This window comes from Apium graveolens, chromosome 5, assembly GCF_009905375.1.
Source record: "Apium graveolens cultivar Ventura chromosome 5, ASM990537v1, whole genome shotgun sequence".
Classification (NCBI taxonomy): domain Eukaryota; kingdom Viridiplantae; phylum Streptophyta; class Magnoliopsida; order Apiales; family Apiaceae; genus Apium; species Apium graveolens.
In genome coordinates, this window is record NC_133651.1 from 269,616,128 (window position 1) to 269,632,387 (window position 16,260).

A 16,260-nucleotide genomic window follows, 5' to 3' on the forward strand; every position below is an offset into this window, starting at 1 on the left:
TTCAAGCCAATCCAATAGAATCACATTTGACGGCTGTGAAAAGGATTTTCAGATACTTGAAGGGAACTCCAAACTTGGGATTATGGTATCCTAAGAGAACTGGATTTGAAGTTGTTGGATACACAGATGCAGATTTTGTTGGATGCAGGGTTGATATAACGAGTACTAGTGGAAGCTGTCAATTTCTTGGACAAAGACTTGTATCTTGGTATAGCGAGAAACAATAATCTGTGTAAACTTCCACAGCCGAGGCTGAATACATAGCTGCAGGAAGTTGCTGTGCTCCAGTGCTTTGGATTAGAAATCAGCTAATGGATTATGGCCTAGTATTACACAAAATTTCAATTATGTGTGACAATACTAGTATTATATCTATTATGGCTAATCCAGTTAATCATTCTAGAACAAAGCACATTGATGCAAGGTACCATTTTATTAGAGAACATGCTGCAAATGCTACCATTGAGCTCATTTTTGTTCCAACAGAAAAATAGTTAGCTGACATTTTTACTAAACCTTTGGATGAAGCAACTTTCACTAGACTTGTAGGTGAAATTGGAATGCTAAATTCTTCATCCTAAAGGCAAGAACTCAACTAATATTTTGTAGCAGATTGACTTCTAATAAATCAAAATTCATTTTATTTAATTGAAAATTAACTGAAATATGAGTGATAAATATTTTAAAAATCTCTGTATATTTATTTTTTAAAATTCAATATTTAGCTTGGAATTTTTCAATTATAGGAAAACTGTCTAAAATGTTAATTCACATCTTTAATATGTAAAATTAGAACAAGACAAAATCAAAAAAACAAAAGTATATAGATAACTGAGTTTTTGATAAATCTAATTGACTTCTCGACAATCCAATTTAAGACTTCTCGAGTGAGTTCTCGATAAGTTATTTTTCTGACTTCTCGAAGGACTTCTTGACAAGCTTTATTATGACTTATCGATAAGTCATTGTAGAGTTCTCTATAAGTGATTAACTCACAGAGTTCTTTACAAGTATAATTCTCAGACTTATCCACAACTTAGAACTGAGATAATTTAATTTAATAAACTATTTTGGTAAAATATTTTTGATAAGATCATTTTGATTTTATTTTGATTTATTCAAATAAAAATTGGAAACAATTCAGTCCATTCAGGACAAATTGGGTATTTATCTGACATCTCGACAAGTCATTTTCTAGTTCTCGATAAGAGTCAGGAAAATGACATGTCGATATGTATCTATTCTCAATATGACTTCTTGATAAGAAAATCCCAAACGTATATTTTTAGTTCTCGATAAGTCATTTACCTTTTACTATAAATACCCAGTCATCTCGACATACACCTCTTTACGCCTTCGAGATCTCTAACTGACCTAAGTTTTCCAAATTCAAACCGTTTTCTCTCATTTCAATCTCTTTCTCTCTAATTTTTCTACCCTTCAAACACTTACAATGGCATCAAACACAGTTATACCCTTTATCCCAAAGAAAGGAACTAATTATCTTGCATTTACAGATGCAAATCGGGCTCCTGATACTTTCAAGAGTTTTGTGAAGTTTCTTTCCGAAACATACTTTGCAGGTGCTCTAACTACAAATCCAGTTCTATACTTGGATGTTCTCAGGGATTTTTGGAACACGGATGTGGTAAGGACTGTGGTGCATGAAAACCAGGCTATATCTATTGTGGTTAATTGCTCCATTAGAGGCCAACAAGTGGAATTTTGTGAGGATGATGTCAATGTGGCTTTGGGCATCCCTATTGACAATTTGGTAGAGGTTCCAACACAAGATGAGCTAGCTGAATTCATGGACTTCATCAATTATAGTAAAAGAATCAACTTGGCTAGCCTGAATAAGAAGTACCTGAGGAAGGAATGGTCTTTCTTGTTTGATTCAATTGTGAGGGTATTCACTTGTAGAAAGATAGGGTATGACAATATCTCAAGTGTTGTACAAAAGCTGGTGTTCTCAATGACCCACAACAAACACCTCAATGTTGGTCATCTCATCATGGAGAAGCTAAGCACCAGGCTCATAATGCCCTTGGCATCAAGATGTAAGGAAATCTTTCTTTCTAGATTCATAATGTCTGCTTTAAATCATAAAGCGCATGACATTCACATGCTAAATGGTATAGATATAATACAAATAGGCAACTATAAACAAGTGTCCAAAATTCTATTTGGTTCACTTATTACAAAGAATAAGGCACCTGTAAGTCTTGGAATCACTTCATTCATGTTGGAGAGATTCAAGACTTACCCTTACCCAATGCCTGACATGAGGTCCAACATTGAATCTAGTGTAGTAATGGCTCTTATCCCAGTGGAAGTACAAACACGGGAACACCAACAAGGGCCTTCCCAAACTGAGACCCTTTCTTCTTTACCAGTAGAAGCTAGGAGACCAACCACTTCATCCTCTCAAAAAGGTGAAGTGAGCAAAAGAAGAGAAAGCAGGCACCATTAACTGTAATTAATGAGAGTGGTGAGGATCAAACAGAACCAGAGTCAACCTTGGTCAAGAAACCAAAAAAGGCAAAACAAACTGAGTTGACCACTCAAGCTACCTCTGCATCCTCCCAAAATGATGTAGTTGAAAAAGAGGGATTAAAATAGATTCTAGGGGCATCCTCTCAACACGGTGTTTCTATTAAAAAGAACAATCTCCCTAGTGCACCATGTAAAGAGTCTACACCAACACTTGAATAAATTTAAGTGTATGAAAGAAGAAATAAGGATGACACACACAAAGAGAGCAGATATTTTGAAGCTCCCTCATTTATTCAGGGGGAGCTGCCAACACTCAATTCTGAAATCAAAATCTAATCTCTAATATTTCTTCTTTATTTAATCAAACACTTGAATTTGATTCTCAAGTGTTGCCAACCTCATGTGACATAGTTCAAGAGACTGTGCTCACCACCCAGGACCTAAATTTAGTTTGTGAGAGACTACATGCTGGGGTAGACCTTGATGACACCAACACAAACACAAGGGTTTCATCAATTTATACTGAAGATCCCGTGGTAGTTTCAAATGCACCTTCATGTGTAAATCAACATTCATGGGTTGTAAGGTTTGAGGGTAGTTGTAACGCCCCCAAATCCGGGGTTAGAGGATTTGGTCATCACTATAAAACTTCAATCCAAATTAACCTGTTTAATTAATAAACAAATGCCAGCGGAAGATATTTATCATTAATGACCCCAAACTAATTCAAGATATTTTAAGGTTACAGTTCTAGAAACAAGATATCCAAATTCCATCAATAAATTTTTCAGTTTCTTTTAAAACTCTTTTTAACAAAATCCAATTCAAAACTAAACCCACTAGTATAACTTCAAAATGAAGTATACTAGGCCCAAATAAAATACACAACTATAATATAATATAATATAAACAACTTTATATAATAAAACTTACACTAGTTCGCAAACCCTGGACCAACCACCTTCCAAGAGCTTCTTCTTTGCTTCCTTGAATTACGCAGCTAAACAGCGCAAGCTAATCCTCACTGGAGGTTAAATTTGAAAACAAGCAAGTATGAGCAAAAGAAATGCTCAGCAAGATCATTATGACATATATAGGGTTTTTTGATATAAAACCGACATCTGCAATAGAGCAGAACCTTTAAAATCATAATTGCTGAATCATAAAATTTTAGTTGAGGAACCCCAGAATTGATTCCTTAATTGTATTCAAACCATTTTGATATTTTTTAGCGAAATGCTTCAGCAATACTTTGAATCTTTACGAGAATAAAACTCGAAAAACAGTGTTTATGGAAATATCGTAAACAACAACAACAAGAAGCAATGATTATGGAATGAATCATAAACTTTACTCAAAACCGAACTCTTGATATTAATACTTATTTTGGTGTCATATCAAATTAGATATCAATACGAGCTTTGATGCTCACAATATTCCATACTGAAGTCAACATCAATCATCTATACTAATACCACCTTTGATATTTAACAACAACGTAAGTATCAACATAAATCAGAATCTGAATCAAAAACGCATTTTACCCTTATTCCAAAACAGAAACAGCTGATAAATCATTTATTCTATGAATATCAAAAACGATATGATAATTTAGATTAGGATCATCCTCCGATGGATGTACTATCACATGCTAATCAGCCCGTGTGATAGCACAAGGTCATGAATCGTAGAAACGTGACCTCAAAAACACGAGTACTCAAACAAAAAGGCAATATACCTGCCTGTGGCAAAAATTGTGTCATATTATTCCATATGGCACTTAGAAATAGCCCTCCGCTGGACCGTCCATCCCGGTCACTTACGCAATTATGATCCAATCTTAAAACCTTTTATTGAAATGGGGTCATAATAATCGACACCCAAAATAATTTTATTTCCCCCAATTCTTGGGTAGGAATATTCGCAACCAAATCACTTTTCTCAAAATCCAAAATATTTATAAATCCGATAAATGGGATAAGTAAAACATTTGACTATTCTGAACATAATAGCAGATGAGTATTTGCATAAATAGAATTATTTAATTTAGCGATATGTAAAACACTTATCAATTCTAAACTGAGAATAGGGAAAACAATACTTGCATAATACGCTTCAAAATAAATATCACTTGAACAATAAGTGATGATAGGGATACTTACATAATATGATTCGAAATAAACGTCACTTGAATGATAAGTGAAGTTAGGGGTACTTGCCTTTGGGTTTTAGTAGTTAGTCACACTCGCAAAGACGCATCTATTCTGACATTCTGTCTCAAAGCATCACCGTCCTGCTTTTAAACACTTTACTGATATGCTACTCCTGCGATTGCTAGAAGCCAGATATCCAATACCATTCCATCTCATTCTTTATCCAATGTCTTGTCCCGACCAGCTCGAGAGATCCATATCTATAATTAAAAGATATAGCTTTAATTGTCTAAACGATAATCACTTGACGAACTGCGCGTCAAAATCCTATCGTCTACCCATACGATAGCCCACACATAAATATAATAGACAAACACAGGACTCTTGATCCACATACACATGTAATTCACATAACACATAAACATATAACTCACGTATCACATAATTCATATCACATATGACTCGGTTCACTAAAAGGTTTGACTCGGTAAATTTAAAACTGAAATCGGGTCAAAAATATAATTTATCGATCAAAAATCGACTCAGAATGATTCGTAAAACAAGCGACCTTTCGAAACAAAAGGATTTGGGTCTCGAAAGTATTTTTATTGAAAGCAGAATATTTTTCTGAGTCTAGAGGCATCCGTTTCGTATTAAACGGACGAACGATTGATTTAATAATAACTTTTGAACATTTTTCGGAATTAAAACGGTTTCCGAATCATTTAATAATTAAATAATAGGGCCCGAACACTCGAAAATAATTTTATAAGAATTATCGAGCCTGGAAAATAATTTAAAATAATATTTTAAAGCTCGAAACTATTTTTCGGAAATTTTAAATCAATTTTAAATGATTAAATCTAATTATTAAATCAATTAAAATTAATTAATAGCTAATTAAATTAATTAATCAATTAATATTTAAATTAATTGACTAAGTAAATAATTAACTATCAACTAAAATTAATTAATTAAATAATTTGGATTTATTTTTGAATTAAAAATAAATTTTTAGAATTAAAATAATGATTTTCAAAATAAAAAAATGAATTTTTAGAAATAAAAATAGAATTTTAGAATAATTTTTAAATAAAAGAAACCAGAAACAGAATCAGAGTGGCTGAACCAGGAAAAAAAAAGATCGAACGACAGTTGCAGCAGGCGGCGTAGTCGCCGGACTTGCGGAGAAGATGACCGGCAACTCGCCGGTTTCTGGAATTTCTCCAGATTCCGGCCGAGTACGGTGATCTCTGACGAGCCCAAAAACTTGCCCAATTACACTGGTTTTGATAACAAATCGATCCGAATTAACATAACAATTCAGAACTCCAGCTATCAATCGCTAATCGTCCCCAAAAAACTATTTCCGATCGAAACCCGGCCACTTTCTTGAATTTTCCGGCGAACCTTCGAAATTACTCAATACTAAACCAAAATCCACGATTTTGGTACAAAAATAATCCTCACAACAATTAAAATCTATTCCAGGCCTCAAGAACAATCAAAAACACAGATTCAAATTGAAAAATTGACTCAAAAAAACTAAAATTTTAAGAACTCGTATAAATACTTCCCAAACTAAAACAATACAAATTTAATACATGTTGAACATGATAAAGCTACCCATATCATCAAAAACACTCAAAAACCACTAAATCATAAACCCCCAAATTTTGACATAAACCCTAATTTAAGAAATTAACAAATTACCTATCGTTTGAATGATTTGATGGCATAAACAGAAAGAGCATGAAAATTTGAACATTTTGGTTACTCATACTTCAAAAATTGATATCTGCATCACCCTCAAATTTGGGTTTGATTTTCAGAATTCTTCAAGAACACCAAGAACACATATTCAAATAATTTCCCGAAAATCAAACCTTAATTTCTATATGATATTGAACTCTATTTTTGAAGTATAATATATGAAATTGACCAGAAAAACATGCTCTACAATATGGAATAATCAAATCATATCAACAACATCAAGAACAAATTTTTATAATTTAATTATCAAATAATTCGAATATAAATAAATAAATAAATAAGAAAATTACCTTAATTACTGCACTAAAATGGTTGATTGATTCAGAAAGAAGATTTCGAGAGCTTCGTTTTGATATTCTGCACGCCCGAATCGGAGTTCGATAACGCCTTCGTTTGTACGATTGATTCTCAGGAACATATCGGTTTTCTAGGGTTTTCTCTGTACATACGGTATTTTTACTGGTTGCAAATGAATAAACGAAATAAAGGAAATCAGAAGTTGGTTATTTATATTTACGGAATATTGGTTCATTCTGGATCGTTTTGGATCGTTAAATTAGTTGCTTAGCCGCTAAGTAACTACAAAATGATCCAAAAATAGATTACTTAGCCGCTAAGTAACTATAAAAACGAGACAATTCAATACTAGAATTGGATAATCATCAAAACCGGGCTTTTCATAAAACACCATATACTTAAATAATGTAAAAATATCCCGTCTCTCGATAATACGGGTTTTGTTGATTTATCGAAATGGTTATCGTATCGAAAATATTGCGCCGGGTCGCGCACCGGCAAACCGTAATCCGGATCGAAAAAGTCAAAACACGGAAAATGTCCGGAATTACCAGATTAGGTTGAAAAGGAGTTTTCGGAAGAGTTTCGGGTTGTAAAAATGCAAAAACGGTTGAGGTTGGACGATTCCCGGCTTTATAGTGTAATTATTCAGAAAATAATTAATAATTCATAAATTATTATAAAATCATGTAACACTCCAAAAATTACCAGAAAAATATCACAATTATCTAAATTTTATTCTGGACATATAATAATTCAAATACTCAAATAATATCACATATAAACACCCAAACATCAATTCCAATTATCAGATAATTCACCAAAAATTCACATAAAAATCACATAAACAATTCCAAATAATAATAATAATAATATTTGAAAATATGGGATATTACAGTAGTACTTCTAAGGGGGAGCTATCTAAATCCTTTCCAGTTCAATTTGAGGTTCCTTTTGAAGGAACAACTCCCCTCAAAACCCTAGCTGAAATTGCTCTCACAATTAAAACTAGGAGTTCAATTGCCAATGATCCTGCTATGGGGGAGGCAAGTACATCACATTCAAGTGACAGTACTTTGAAAGAAGTACAAGGGTTTGAGATTAGAGTAAATAACAATAACCTATTCAAATTCCCTCCAATTCCAATGGAGGTTCCCACCACAAGTGGAGAACAACAAACTTTCATAACCACAGTTCAACCTGTGAGTCAAACTGTGACATCTGTCATAGGTGGTTCTATTGAATCTCCCCTCCACTTCAAACCCAACATACCAACCATCTACCTCTAATCCTACTCAACCCCAACCTCATTTGATCTCACAATGGCTATAGGAGGAAGAAGCTCAACCAACAACTATCAATGATCTTTTAATTGATTAATTTTATGGAGTTGCTCAAATTTCACAACAACTTCTCACCTCAGACATGTCTAACCAAGATTACCAAGCTATCATGCTTTTCGATCAGACAGAGGTTCAAGAACAGCAGACTAAAATTGTAAATAAAGCTGAACAAGATGGAAATTGTGATGCTTGGTTGGACAAAGACTTTAGTTTGGAGATGGATGCAGTTTTAGCAAGGTTCAGGGATGATTACTTGACCATTTTTGGGAGTAATGCCAAATCTCTAACTCCACAAGAAGTCTATGATGCAGTACTGAGGTCTACAAATCTCAACTTAAAGCTTTTCATCTCTTTGGTAAAGCTCTAAAACTGTAATTAAATGATCATCAAGACAAAATAAGGAAACTGGTCAAGGAAAAACTAGATGAGATCATTTCTTCCTAGGTGGAAATTAAGAAAAAATTCTCTATATTTACCGAACAAATGACAAGGTTTGATTTATCATTTGTAGGAAAGAGCATCAAGAATCTCACATAATCATTTATAGCTCTGAATGAAGTTGTCCAGAAGCAAATCACAAGTAATAATGAGATCAAGGTCAAACTGGATCAACTACATCAGGCTAGGTATGGACCATCTGATTTTTTGATGGAAGGAATTAAGGAAGCTGTACAAGATATATTTGGAACTTCAACCTCTTCTAGTTCTCAACCACCATTATCTACATCATCAAATCTCTAACTTCAATCTCTATAACAACAAGTTTCAACCTTATAAGCCTCTAATGACTCACTCACAACTCAGGTTCAAGCTCTCACTTCTCTAGTGCAGAGTCAAGAGAATGACATCAGGACCCTGGTAGACTCCCATAAACATCTTCAAATGCAGAACTCAGTTCATTTGGGACTATAATGGGTGCCTTGAATGTTCCTTTACCTGCTCTCCCTGAAGCTATGAGGCCAGAAATTCCCAATCCACTACTCCTTCCTGCCAACAAGACTAAGGGGGAGATAGAAGCTAGGATTCAACAGTCCAAGGAAGCTGGCAAATCTAAAGAGACTGGAAAATTGAAATCAACTCACATTGGTCAAAGCTCTTCACAAGCTCAAATATCTGATGATGTTGGAAAAGACAGACTTCTAAAAGCTGCAGAAGGACCCTGTCAAGACTAGGAGTTCAATGAGCTATTAACAGTCTTAAAGATGTCTCTTCATAACAACTACATTACTTACAAAGAGCCCTGACCAACAATATCAATTTTATCAGAGTTGTGATTGTCAAAGTTGATAACTTTCTAGAGAAAATAATAATTACAAATGTGAATGATTGTGGCTTGGAAAGATGTCTACAGCTGTCTCTCTCAAATATTCAAACCATGAGAGCATCTGAGCTGGATGTAATTATTGACAGAGTTAATCCAGTAATTCCAAAGGATACCCAACTGCTAAATGAGCTCAAGAAAGCTCAGATAGCTGCTTTTCCTGAAGCCTATCTTCATCCAAGCAAGGCTTGGCCTACATCTGTTCACAAACTAAAAAGTGCAAGTTCTTCACAGTTCCAAATAATTGTTGTTAGTCCCTTAACAATATAGCAAGAATTACAGAACGGGGGTTGAATGGAATTCTTGAACCTTTTTCTCGAAATAAAAATGTTCAAACTTGAATATAGATATAAGTGTTTTGATTAGCACAATGCGGAATGGAAACTTAATTGAATCAAAATATAAGTAATTAAAAACAAAAGTCTTTAAAAACTTTCTGGTGGACTTAAACAATTCCACCAGAGATATATATTATATATATCGAGAGAACTCTGTGTGCAAGAATGCTCACAGCTGCTTACAAATTGAACTACTGAGAATACAGGGAAATGCTAATGATTCTGCTTACAAAGATTTCTCTGTTTGTGTATCTCAGCTCTCTTATTTCTATTTGCTACGTTCTTGGTTTATATATTACCAAGATTACAAAGTCAAAAAGACTGAATAAATATAAAACTATCAGTCTTAAGCTTTGCTACTTTTCGTCCTCTATTACCCAGTTAATGGGCTTCCACAGTAGATTTGTATACATCTCGACGCCTGTGCCCTGTTGTCACTGTTCAACTGCTGTTTGAATTCTTTATATGATCATCCGTTGGACTTTATGAACATCCGTTGGATATATGATCATCTGTCGACTTTATGAACATCCGTTGATGGCTTCATTGATCATCCGTCGACTGCTATATTAAACATCCGTTGATAGTCATTTGATCATCCGTCAATGGCTTTGTTAATCATCCGTCGGTAGCTATTTTGGCACTTGACTTCATTTCACTTATGTAGAATTACAAGACATCATTTATATACAATTAATCAACCTATTCTGCATATCTAGTTAAAGTCAACATGACTTATAGGTTACTACATAATCTATACAAAGATGTATACAGAACTGTGCTACAGACTCATTATTACATAAGCTACTCACTCGATGGATAATAAGTCATCATCCATCGGGACTATAATGAGTTATCCATCGGGACTATAATTCTTATCCGTCGAGTGCTACATTATTTCACTAAGTAAAATCTACTTAGATGTTTTGTTTATGAAATCATCAAGTACACAACATATGCACAACAATCTCCCCCAATTTATGTTCACTGGAATTGTAGCCATAAATTAAGAGATACTTGATGATAACCAAACATCCTAAACATACAGCTTTAAAGATAAGTAGATAATACTGAAAGTGCTTCAATTAATCAAAATGTACAAAGTTTGGCTCACAGTCATTTCAAGATGCTTCTCTAGCCTGAGCAGATTTTTCTAGTTTCTTGAAGGTCTGGATCTTCTTCCAAGCTTTCTGTTGTTTTCATCAATCTGATTTTGGAGCTGCCTGTGGAATTCCAGTTCATCAGATTCTGAGAGATCTAGCTTTTCTTGCATTTCCAAGAGAGTCTCATTGCTAGAGATACTCAATTGGTCTTCTAACCTGAAGAATCTTCTCACTCCTTTGTCATCCATGAACTCCATCATCCAGTAGGGCCTTAGATGCACTCTTCTTCCTGTGTATGGGATGATTAGAGTCTTTGGGAGTGCATCTTTAGCTCTAATACTCCTTAGTTCTTCAATCTTCTTCAATACTAGTCTTCTTGCAGTTACATTGAACCCAAAGTTCTTCTTGAAGGATGAATAAACTTTAATCAGTACAACTTGGCTTTCTTGAAGAATCATGTGAAGTGGCCACTGAATCTCCCTTCCTCCTTTATACTTGAACACTAACCTTTCAGGTAGGTTCCTGTATGCATCAATTCCCCTCACTTCATCCAGTTCATCCAGATAGAGGTTTAGATCTGAAAATTCTTTGATGTCACACAAGTACAAGTAGTCTCCCTTATTGACTTTGGGTTGAGCTTTAACTACTAATTTGGATTTGAGAGGTGACAGCTTCACTTTCTTGACTGCCCTTGACTTTGTCCTTTTTGGCTTGTTAAGGATTGGTAAACTGAAGTCAGGAATTGGTATGTTATCCCACTCTATTGGCTCATCCTTGGGCACAATAGGTTCACCATGAATATTCCTGTAGGGATCCACCACCTTTATATCTTCAAATACCACAGAGGACTTTGATGCTTGAGTTGTAGCTGGTGTGGGTACCTTAGGAAATTGATCTTCCAATTCCTTGTCAACAATATCCAATTTCCTTTTTGTTCTTTTAGCCAATTCTTTCTTCCTTGGAGATTTCTTCTGTTCTTCAATTTGCTTCCTTGATTCAGTGGCTTCAGAAGGTTGAGAGGGAATTTGTTGAGATGAACTTACAACCTGTAGCTTGGCTAAGATAGCAATCTGCTCTTTCTTTTGTTTAGCCTTCTTTGCATCTAGAGTAACTTGCTTCTTTTCCTGCTTTAATCTTGCCTTTTCTTCTCTCTTTGCTTGAGCAAATTAGGATGTCTAGCTACCACACAAATTTCCTTTCCATTTCTGAATATCTTAGCAATTCTTCTTTTTGAAGCTGAATCAGCTGGATCTTTATAGAAAGCAATTGATCTTGACAGAAGCTTCTTTTCATCAGGCTTGGGTGTTTCAAACACAGTATCCAAGGGGTTCTTTAAGGATGATTTTGAATAATTTACCCTTGGTTTAAGAATCATTTCAGCCTTTGGAGATTTGATGCAGGAAGATTGTCCTCTTTCCAGATAATTCATGCTCATCTCATTCACACTGATTTGCTTGACTTGAGAGTGATGGATGGCTGACTTAACTGGATCCTTGACAAGTCCAAACTTTTTCTGTATCTCCTCATCAATCTTATCCTAGTTGATCAAACTCAACTTTCCTTTCTCAGCAACTTTTAAGTTTGCTGCTGCTGCTTTAATTAGATCTATACCATCTGCAACTGGTGGCTTGGAGACAGTAATTGAAGGTACAATTACTTTGCTGATTTGAACTTGAAGTTTCTCCCCCTCACTTGGTCCTTTCTCCCCCATACTTGGTTCTCTCTCCCCCTTTTTGTTATCATCAAGTTGAGGAGTTAGGCCTTATACTTTAGCCAGTTGTATGAGAAGATTTGTCTGAGACTGTTGATTTTAAAGAAGGATGGCCACAGAATTCTCAATAACTTGAACTCTATCTTCCAACTTGGCCAGCTTCTTTTCAGAATCTGATTCTCTCCTCAGTCTCATTAATAGATCCTGCATGGTACCATATGGCATGACTGAATCCAGCTTCTCAGAATTGTAGGTCTTCAAGTCAGCTATATCCTTTTTGATTTCATCTACACTCAGATTCTGTCTGGCTTGCTGTAGCTTCATTAGATGTAAAGAATCTAGGTGAGCTTGAAGAACAGCCTTGGTACCAGCATTTGAGCTATTCTAAATGGCCTTTTGGATAGACATGATTTGTTTGACCAAGGATACATTGAATTGTCCAGGTGTGGATTCCTTAGTCAAGGCCCATTCAGGTAGATCAGGAATAGAACTTGGGCCTTCATCTCCCCCTAAATTCATGCTTCCATCAAATGAAATAGAGTCATCATCATTAGAATTTACTCCAAAATTTTCAGATGGCTCATCAGCTGTAGGATGCATTAAATTGACAACAGCTTTATCCCTTTTTAGCGATTCTGAAGTATGCACCAAATTTAATGTCTTTTCAGCCTCTTTATTGCCCTGAGCAACCAATAATTGATAGGCTGACACAGGATGAGTAAAAGTGTCAGCACCCAAGGAAATGTTATCAATTACAGCCTTGTAATGTTGCTGAAATTGTCTTTCCTTTTCAGCATCATCCGCAATCATTGACTCATGAGCAATGGCTGTATCCACCCTTATTACTTCTGTACCTGCTTTTCTCTTATAATCTCTTTTTTGTTGCATCAGGGTCTCACCCTGGCTCCCCACCCTCACACCCTCACCTTCACCTACTAAGGTGGGACTCCTCTCACTCACTTTTGCCAATCCTGAATAAATGGATTGCTGATTTTCACTCTTTTCCTCTCCTTTTGCCCGGGAGCAACCCAGCCTCTCACTCAATTCACTCTCCTCTCTCAGTCCTAAGAGTGACTGTACAACCACTAAATCTTCTGCACTTGAAATAATTGAAGTTGTGCAGAGATACTCGACGGATAAGTGATATCCATCGAGTGAGTGGTAATGCAATCCGACGGATAACTGCTGTTAAGCTTATCCGTCGGGATACAATCACTACTCGACGGATGAGCAATATCCATCGAGAGAGTAGAAATGAATGAGGTGGGAAGAGAAACTATTGTTGACTCTGTGTTGATTGAAGATATTTGAGGCACAGATGTCACAATAGTATCTGAAAGAATTGGCAAGTAAGCCAATAAATCATCTAAAAGATGATGCTCACTTGCACTAGATTTTGGCTTCCCCAATAGAGTTAAAGAAGGGGAATCAGGAATTGAAGTGTTTATCATATCCACTTCCAGAGAGTTTGTTGGTGAGTATGGTGTATCAGATGCTTCTATAAATAGAGATTTTGGCTGTGACTCCACATTTATTGGAGCCACATCAAACTGAATTTGAGAGAGTGCAGGGACTGTGTCTTTAGCACCAGTTTGCACTGTGTGTGTACCCTGTGCATCCCCAAAGGTTTTAGATTTCTTCTTTCTTGTGTAAGTTTGGGGTGAGCTTGTGTCCCTACCCCTTTTGGCCTGTGCTCTTGGCTGAGAGCTTTGTTCAATAACTGCATCCTTTTGGGAGGATGCAGCTAGAAGTGAGCTTTTATCCTTTTTAAGCACTGCAGTTTGTTGGGAAACCGCAGTGTGGCTAGGCTGGGATTCAGTCAACTCTCCAACCTTATTCTTGGGGTTTCTTTGATGTTCACCCCTTCCCTCACCTGACTTTCTCTCCTTCACACTCCCCTCTTTTGCTTTCGTGGATTTTTAAACTGACATCTTTTGAGAGATGCCAGAGGGGGTTTTCTTTGATTTAGATTTGGAAATTGTAGAGGGTTTGGAGGCTTTGGTTGGCAACTGTTTGGTCATTGGCACAGTTTCCATAGCTACTCCTGAAGTCAAAGAAATAGTGGAGGTTGGAATAGTTGTAGGGATAGATGAACTTACCTCACTTACCTGAGGTGCCTGCATTACAGGAAAATAGAACATTGGCACATCCCTGTGATGGTTGGCTCTGTTCAAATCTGCAATGAGTCTTCTCTCTTGAACCCAACAAGCCAGTTTGTTGTTTGGGTTCTCAAGCACAATTTCTTGACATAGGTGGTTAGCCAATAACATGAAAAATCTAGCATAATACACATTCTTACCTCTTTTAGCTAACTCACCTAGTTTAAAACCTAACTCAAAGAAGACAAGGTCACTAAAATTATAAAATTTATCTGTAACTAGCATGTATAGCATGTTAAGCATGAAAATATTCACTGAATCAAAATTACTGACTTTTCCAGAGAAAACTTTAGTAACTACATCACACAAGAAACTCCACTCCTTCCTAGGACCCAATCTCCTAATATCACTTAATTTAGTGGTATGAAGTGCATAATGCATGAAATTAAGCATATTGATAATATCAGTGTCATTGTGTGGTGAAGTCACATTATTATCAGGAATTTTGAAACATGCTTTTATTACATCACTATTGATACAGAACTCATTACCTTTGATGGTTAGAGTGATGGTCTTGTCAGCAGAGTTGTAGATAGTAGTGGTCCACATCTCTTCAACAACTTCACAGAAGATTATGGGTGACTCCAACATGGCGTAATTTAGCTTGCAATTCTTCACAAAGTCCATCATCTTGTGATAGTCCTCTGATTGCTGAATACCCTTATTGACCAAAACAGTGAAGTTGTTCTTCTCATAAATGAACCCAGTTTGAGACATAATCTTTACTACAGGTGCCATTGTTAGAGAGTGAAAGCTTGAAGAGAAAGAGAATATTTTCTTGAGAGAGAATGAAATAAAAGCAGTTGAATTTGAGAATGATAAAAGAAAATAATTGCTATGAAATAAGCTTTTATACTATTTCAAAAATAACTAATAAAAATAATAAAGTAAAGTAAATTAACCAATTGAAATTGCCTAAAATAGCCGTTTAAAAGTAAACTGTAAAAATTCCACCCATTATCCGTCGTGTAATGCTTACAAACTGTAAGTATACTCGATGGATAATGTTCAGGGAATTAACGGCTGAGATTTAGACAATTCGACGGATGAGGATAAACTGATATCCGTCGAGACATAAAGTATTCCAGAAAAATAATTGACTTTTATTAGCAAGTAGTATATCGATGGATGACTAAACTCGGTGGATAAGGGTCATTCGTCGAGATGCAAATTTTGACTTAGCCAAAATTTCATCCAAGACTTAAAAATCAACTAAATTTATGGCTACATTACAACTTGCAAAATAACTCAGATAAATTTAAGAGTAATTAAGCATACCTAACTCACTTACCAACCTTGAAAAGGTGGATTCATGTAGTGGCTTGGTAAAGATATCTGCAAGTTGCTTTTAACTTGGAACAAAATGTAATTCCACAGTACCATTCATCACATGTTCCCTTATGAAATGGTACTTGATGTCTATGTGCTTTGTCCTTGAATGTTGCACTGGATTTTCAGTGATGGCAATTGCAATTGTGTCATCACAGAAAATAGGAATCCTCTCAACTTGCAAACCATAGTCTAGCAATTGATTTTTCATCCATAAAATCTGTGCACAGCAACTGC